This window comes from Centropristis striata, chromosome 6 (assembly GCF_030273125.1).
Source record: "Centropristis striata isolate RG_2023a ecotype Rhode Island chromosome 6, C.striata_1.0, whole genome shotgun sequence".
NCBI classification, from domain to species: Eukaryota; Metazoa; Chordata; class Actinopteri; order Perciformes; family Serranidae; genus Centropristis; species Centropristis striata.
In genome coordinates this window covers 38,594,483-38,602,948 of record NC_081522.1, presented here as the reverse complement: position 1 = coordinate 38,602,948, position 8,466 = coordinate 38,594,483, and the positions used below count along the sequence as shown (strand labels likewise).

Here is an 8,466-nt window from a genome sequence, read left to right as displayed (position 1 = left end):
AAAGTAAAATAAGCAACATTTCAGCATTAAAATATTAAAATCGACTGTGCCGATGTTTTATATTTTGTTGAGTTGTGTGCTTACATTTTATCAAATGTTTCCAATATTACAGGTATCTATAGATTAGATTTAGATTAGATTCAACTTTATTGTCATTGCACATGTCACAAGTACAAAGCAACGAAATGCAGATAGCATCTAACCAGACGTGCTTAAGCAGTCATTAAGTGAATCATAGTGTAATATATACAGGAATTAATTATATTTAAAAAATGCAGTATATACAGGTATAGATTATATAAAAAATGCAGATAATAATATCTAGAATTCTAAGCAAGAAAAAGCTGCCTGTATGTTGCACCACACCCTCTTTGTGTTGCAGTTGTCTGCAACAAGTCGTCATAAAACCACTTTTTATCCAGTTTTAAGCCACATTTTTACAAAACACTTAATAATCTTGGTGTTTTTTACTCTATATTTCAACCAGCTGAAGGATTTTTGTCATCGGACATCTTGATATTAAGTTATCGGAAAAAACAAGCTCAGCAAACGTTAGCAGCAGTTCAGCTCACAGCATCTAAGAAACTCTGATTTTTAACATGAAACTGCTTCAGTCTGTGTGTTTTTATGACCAAAAAAGACGTAAAATGACCATAAAAGACACAAATTGCCAAAAAAAGACACAAATTGCCAAAAAAAGACACAAAATGACCAAAAAAGACACAAAATTGCCCAAAAAGACCAGTAAAAGAACACAAAACAAACAAAAAAGACGTATAATGATGAAAATAGACACAAATTGACCAAAAAAAGACGTATAATGACCAATAAAAAGACACAATTGATACCACGCCCTCTTTGTGTTGCAGTTGTCTGCAACAAGTCGTCATAAAACAACTTTTTATCCAGTTTTAAGCCACATTTTTACAAAACACTTAGTTATCTTGGTGTTGTTAACTCTGTTTTTTAACCAGCTGAAGGATTTTTGTCATTGGACGTCTTGATATTAAGTTATCAGAAAAAACAAGCTCAGCAAACGTTAGCACCTGCAGAAAGGCTTCTATTTTTAACCTGAAACTGCTTCATTCTGTGTTTTTATCGATTAAAATTGTTTTTAAAGAGGAGGAGACTTCTGTAGATAAAACCTCTTGAACATCTGGATGTTTAGTTACCACTGAAGGAAATCTAACCAGGATAAACTGACTAATAACGGCATTGCTTCGTCTTTCATTACTGTTTAGATTGAGAGACCTCTAGCAGCAGAAAAATACACATCAACGTACCGAACGATGAACCTTGTTGTCATAAAACCACTTTTTATCCAGTTTTAAGCCACATTTTTACAAAAGACTTAATAATCTTGGTGTTTTTAACTCTGTATTTTAACCAGCTGAAGGATTTTTGTCATTGGACGTCTTGATATTAAGTTATCGGAAAAAACAAGCTCAGCAAACGTTAGCAGCAGCTCAGCTCACACAGCTAAGAAACACTGTCTGTGTGTTTTTATGACCAAAAAAAGACATAAAATGACCAAAAAAGACGTAAAATGATGAAAATAGACGTAAAATGACCATAAAAGACACAAAATTGCCAAAAAAAAGACATAAAATGACCAATAAAAAGAGACAAAACGAACAAAAAAACGTACGCTGACCATAAAATACACAAATTGACCAAAAAAAGACACAAAATTGCCAAAAAAGACGTATAATGACCAATAAAAAGACACAAAACGAACAAAAAAACATACAATGACCAAAAAAGACGTAAAATGACGAAAATAGACGTAAAATGACCATAAAAGACACAAAATTGCCAAAAAAAGACATAAAATGACCAATAAAAAGAGACAAAACGAACAAAAAAAATGTACGATGACCATAAAATACACAAATTGACCAAAAAAAGACACAAAATTGCCAAAAAAGATGTATAATGACCAATAAAAAGAGACAAAACGAACAAAAAAAACATACAATGACCAAAAAAGACACAAATTGACCAAAAAAAGCGCCTGCTGAAAAGCTTCTAAGAAACTCAGATTTTAACGTAAAACTGCTTTATTCTGTGTTTTCATCGATTAAATTGTTTTTAAAGAGGAGGAGATAAAACCTGTGAACGTCTGGATGTTTAGTTACTACTGAAGGAAATCTAAACTGAATAATAAGAGCATTGCTTCGTCTTTTGCTTCTATTTTGGCAGAGAGACCTCTAGCGGCAGAAAAACACACATTGCACTTTTAACGGCTTCATTCAGAACAAACAGATTTTTGTCACGTTCCTCTCATGGTGTCCTGCAATGCAGATATATTTTTTAATCTTATTTGTGCAGATTTTGAGGGTCTGTCTCTGAGATTTCCGCCCCGCCCCGCCCTGCTCACAGCCTCGCAAAATTTCATTCAGAAATTTCGCAGCAACATTTCTGTCCTCAGTCAGTGTTCATGTTGAACTCAGTGGATAATAAACAGAGCTCGCTGTCAGCAGTTTTCATTAAAACTACTTTCTGCTGAGGATTCAGTCCCTGGGACAACTGTTGACAGAGTGTTTGAGGATTATTCTGATGAATGAAGACACTGGAAATATAGTTTTATCAATGCTGCAGCAACTGTTCCATTCACCTCCACTGTTTCTGGGTCGAGAGGCAAAAATATCAGAGATTTAGGAGGTCGGGATGAATTATCTTTTAGTTCTGATATCTTTAACTTTAAAGCTAGGAACATGCATGCATCAATACAAATAATCTAATAATATATCTAGAATACATAAAACAATGTGAGTGGGTCCATTCTGCAGAAAGAGTACTTTTACTACATTTTGATGCTGATACTTTTGTACTTTTACAAAAGTATCAGTGTTGTATTAGTACTTTTACTGAAGTAAAGGATCTGGATACTTCTTACACCACTGAATAAATATGAAAAATATGTTTTTAATGACAAATTATGCAGAAAATACTGTGTGTTAGAAGCCAGATTTGCCTTTCTACGTCCTCATGACAATGATAGTTGCGTGTTTGTCTGATGAATGAAGACACTGGAAATATAGTTTTATCAATGCTGCAGCAACTATTCCATTCACCTCCACTGTTTCTGGGTCGAGAAGCAAAAATATCAGAGATTTAGGAGGTCGGGATGAATTATCTTTTAGTTTTGATTGTCATATCTTTAACTTTAAAGCTATAGGAACATGCATGCATCAATACAAATAATCTAATAATATATCTAGAATACATAAAACAATCTGAGTGGGTCCATTCTGCAGAAAGAGTACTTTTACTACATTTTGATGCTGATACTTTTGTACTTTTACTTCAGTAAGTTTTGAAGGCAGGACTTTTACTGTAGTGGAGTAATTTCACAGTGTTGTATTAGTACTTTTACTGCAATAAAGGATCTGAATACTTCTTACACTACTGAATAAATATGAGAAATATGTTTTTAATGACAAATTATGCAGAAAATACTGTGTGTTAGAAGCCAGATTTGCCTTTCTATGTCCTCATGACAATGATAGTTGTGTGTTTGTCTTTTAGTTTTGATTGTCAAATCTTTAACTTTAAAGCTAGGAACATGCATGCATCAATACAAATAATCTAATAATATATTTAGAATATATAAAACAATCTGAGTGGGTTCATTCTGCAGAAAGAGTACTTTTACTACATTTTGATGCTGATACTTTTGTACTTTTACTTCAGTAAGTTTTGAATGCAGGACTTTTACTGTAGTGGAGTAATTTCACAGTGAGGTATTAGTACTTTTACTGCAATAAAGGATCTGAATACTTCTTACACCACTGAATAAATATGAGAAATATGTTTTTAATGACAAATTATGCAGAAAATACTGTGTGTTAGAAGCCAGATTTGCCTTTATACCTCCTCATGACAATGATAGTTGCGTGTTTGTCTTTTTTAGTTTTGATTGTCAAATCTTTAACTTTAAAGCTAGGAACATGCATCAATACAAATAATCTAATAATATATTTAGAATATATAAAACAATCTGAGTGGGTCCATTCTGCAGAAATAGTACTTTTACTTTTGATACTTTAAGTACATTTCGATGCTGATACTTTGGTACTTTTACTTCAGTAAGTTTTGAATGCAGGACTTTTACTTGTAGTGGAGTAATTTCACAGTGTGGTATTAGTACTTTTACTGCAGTAAAGGATCTGAATACTTCTTCCACCACTGAATAAATATGAGAAATATGTTTTTAATGACAAATTATGCAGAAAATACTGTGTTTTTTATTGATAGAAGCTAGATTTGCCTTTCTACGTCCTCATGACATCATCTCCCCAAATATAGTTTTGCACTAATAGCTCAAATAAAAAACAAACACTTCAAGTTTTTCAGTGGATATTCATCAACATGTTGTGATTTATGTCACACGGACGTCAGGACAGAAAATCAGGATAAATGATAGTTGTGTGTTTGTCTTTTTGTTTTGATTGTCATATCTTTAACTTTAAAGCTCGGAACATTTAGTAACACTGAGTGTTTTTTATCGCTGCTCACAAAACACAAAAACATCAGAAATTAGTGTTAAAACCTGGACAAATAAAAACAAAACATCAGCATGTTTACACCTTTAGAGGCACGTTATACTATGTTTTTGGGGGTTAATTTTTTGAACAGACCTTTTAAATAAATATAAGACTCTCCTAACCTAAAATAAATCACCCTAACTTTAACCAGGAGCAAAGAAATGACTAAACCTGCTGTCTTGCATTTTTATACTCACAGCAGATTCACTGTGTATTCAGAATTCGTAGTACTTTACCAAAAAGCAGTGCTATAATACTTTAAATATACTGTGCATCCTGCTCGTATAAAAAGCATGTTTTTGCAGGATATTAGCTGCTGTTTTTACTAACACACACACACACACACACACACACACACATAGACACAAGCTGAAACATCTATAGCATCCATTTTGTTGCAGGAACATTTGATTGTCAAACTGTGATTAGCTCTTCCTGTCTTCAAGAGCACCTGAACGCACCATCAAAGAAAACAGAAACTGCCATGAAATGTGTCCAACTGTCTGCAGGTCAGACACACACACACACACACACACACACACACACACACACACACGATCATATCTGCCATAACGTGTCCTCTACCTCTCCGTCTGGCACACGGTACAGATTGATAATTACTGCAACAATTAAAGTAATTTTATAGAAACTGGGAGGGTCTTGTGTTTTGTGAGGAATCTGATATTTGTGGCCTGGGTTTGCAGCAGGTCACGACGCGTCCCTCCCTCTTCTACTGGTGACTACAGCGGTATTACAAGGGCGAGTAAATGTAAGGTGACGTCGAGGTGTTGCCTGAGCTGTCGACGTTATGATGACTCACGCTGGGAGGTGACGGAGCAGGTATCTGGGAGGGGACTTTACAGCTCCTGGTGCCAGGAAACAAAGAGTCTGGAGCAGACGCAGGGGGTGTTGGAGTCGTGTGCGCGCTCGCACCTGCTCACATATCACCAGGAAACATTTAGAGTCACTGCATAACTTTGGTCAACACATGGTTCTACATGCAACACTGGAAAAAATATAAATCTGACAGCTCAGTGTGGACGCTCAGCCAACTAAAAAGTCTCTCCAACCAACTGTAGACCTGCAGAAATTCAAATATCAGGGTTTCTGGCACATAAAGAGTAAATATTTTAACATATGTGTTGATTTGATGAGTGAAAAAAACGCATTTTGACGATAGAAGACAACAGCAAAGCAAATTTACTGATGATAAACACGCACAATGTCTCCGGGGTCACAACAAAACTACAGTCCACACTAGGAATATTATCCCGACATAAAAAAGACAACAGGCAAACAATTAAGTCACCAATACACACTCCAACACCCTCCTATAGACACATTATATCATTCAGGGTTTAAATCTACGTCCTGCTACTTTTACGCATCGTTTTCACATGTTTGACCTGCTGAGAGTCTCAAACCACCACAAGGACTCATACTTTACTTGAATATTTCCATTTAATATAACTTTACATTTCTACTCCACTACATTTTGAGGTAATTATTGTACTTTTTACTCCACTACATTTAGCTGACAGCTTTAGTGACTTTCCAGGTTGAGATTTAGCATTAAAAAAACATGTTCAATATAAAGCGATGAGACATTTAAACCTTTCAACAGTATATTAAGTAGTTAAACTTAGCCCTATAAAATGCTGCTTCCATGCATGCATCAATACAAATAATCTAATAATATATTTAGAATATATAAAACAATCTGAGTGGGTCCATTCTGCAGAAAGAGTACTTTTACTTTTGATACTTTAACCCTCTGGAGTCCATGAAACTGCTTCCTCTTATGTCCGGACATTAAAACGAAGCAACGTTGAGCCAAGACAACAGGCAAACAATTACGTCACGAATACACACTCCAACACCCTCCTAAAGACACATTCTTTAAATCAGAGTTTAAATCTACGTCCTGCTACTTTTACGCATCGTTTTCACATGTTTGACGACCTGCTGAGAGTCTCAAACCACCACAAGGACAAAATGACTCAAATTGATCCAACATATAGGCGACACGAGACTTTTTGGCATGTATAATTTAGAGGCCTGCAATGGAAATAAGAGGAGGAAGAGGAGAGAATGGAGGGATCGAGCAGCAGAAGCTCCTGCGCAGACACAACTCCTGCTCCGGAGCACCGAGCAGTCATAACGAGCCTCACGCAGAATGCAATTTAAAGGGTGATTTGGGTTTGACGTCATCCTCATCCTCTAACACATCTCAGGCCGTGCAATTACCTTTCTCGGGATGAGGAGGAGGACAAGGAGGAGGAGGAGGAGGAGGAGGAAGGTCGGTGGCCCGGTGTCTCCATCTCTCTCTGTGCGCTCCTCGGTGGAAACATCCAAAACGTGGGTCCCCCCCGGTTTTTTTTTGTTTTTTATTTTATCTCCGGCGCACAGCTGGAGGCTCCAGCAGCAGCAGCGACGGGGTCCACACGAGTCACCTCATCTCTGTCTGCGCTCTTGTTTGTCTTGTTGTCGTTGCTCCCTCCTGTAAGACACAAAGACAGGACACGCGTGGTGAGACTTGAACCGTCTGTAAAGTTAATCTGCGGGCCAGCACAGAGACGGGATGCAGGTTTGGAAACTTTATGACACACACAAGCACAAACAAACCACGTAAAAAGATGAAAAGGTGTTCGTTTTTTACGCACCAGATTGATTCAAACCCATTCAGTAAAAACGCAACAATTACGTCACCTTTGGAGAGACGCATGTCTAAGTTTACATCCAGTCCCAGAGACAGACCCCAGCCCCCCGCTGCCTGCACACCAAAGGGTTTTTATGTCCTTATACGTAATAATAAGACAGAGAGACGCACGGGGACTCCACGGGTCAGAGGTCACGCTGTTTCCCTTTATAGCACATAACGTCATCTGTCTGTTTTATCGCTTCGGTTTTTTTTGTTGCTTTGTCTGGTCAAAGTTTATTAATAGCACATGCGTTACGTGCAGTACGTGTTCAAGCTGCAACACGGTGTTTTAGGAGAGTTTGCAGCATCATTTAGTGCCTTGCTCCTGGGTTGGCTCACATGCCACTCTCTCTCTTTAAATTGCTGGGATTTATTTTAATGCAATTAAATCATGTTGCTCGTGTTTTATATACTTCCCCTTTTCTGGTAACTCCACGTCATCGATCAAAGACGTGGAGACCAGACAACTACATTTCAATTACGTCATTTTCTGCTCTCTGACGTGCACGGTTTCCCGCCCTGACAGTATATTTTCCTGCCCGGCTCCAGGCCTGGAACTTGCAGGCATTGCAGCGTTAATGTGGCCTAATATTTCCCACTGCACGTCATGTATTAGTGGGCCTAAACTCGCTCCAACTTTACCCTGCACTTTGCAGCTATTTGCCTCCTATATTATAAATATATTCTGGCATGAATGGTGATCATTCACACTGATGGCTGCCTTCAACTGTGACGGGACAGCAGAGAAGAAAGTGAGCATGAAGTTGCATGTGCTTTTCTTCTCCAGGCTGAATTGAATTGCGTCTCGTTGTGTTGTTTTTACTCTGTGTTTTCACACACTTCATGCTCCTCTCTGACTTTTATTTTCATCGGTGTGATCACTTTGTGTGCACACATCACTCATCAGTCACATGCAGGAGAACAGAGTTTTACTGCATGTGTATATTGATCGAGTCGTTGAGATGCAGAAATTTAGGCTCTTTGTTGTTGTTGTTGTTGTTGTTGTTGATGATGATGTTGTTGTTGTTTTGATTGTGGAGGGCCAGGCTGAGAGGGGCCGTGGTCGTGTCCGGTTCTCTGTGTGCTATTTGTGGGGAACGTTGACAGGGAACAGTGGTGGGCGATGCTTGAGGTGGATTAACTTCTATTCACAAAACTGGGAGGGAGACACGTGTGCGTTTCCACAGTAAGTGTGTGTGTGAAAGGGGAGGCTGC

The 8,466-nt window shown here is 37.7% G+C and overlaps 1 long non-coding RNA gene across 1 annotated transcript in view; it reads right to left on the bottom strand.

Annotated features, from left to right (window-relative positions):
- Window positions 1-6,844: 6,844 nt before the first annotated feature.
- LOC131973380 (uncharacterized) overlaps window positions 6,845-8,466 on the bottom strand; it is a 7,548-nt gene continuing 5,926 nt past the window's right edge. The window contains exon 3 of the long non-coding RNA XR_009394565.1: window positions 6,845-7,050. This is a non-coding gene — a long non-coding RNA (uncharacterized LOC131973380). The remainder of the gene's footprint in view (window positions 7,051-8,466) is intronic.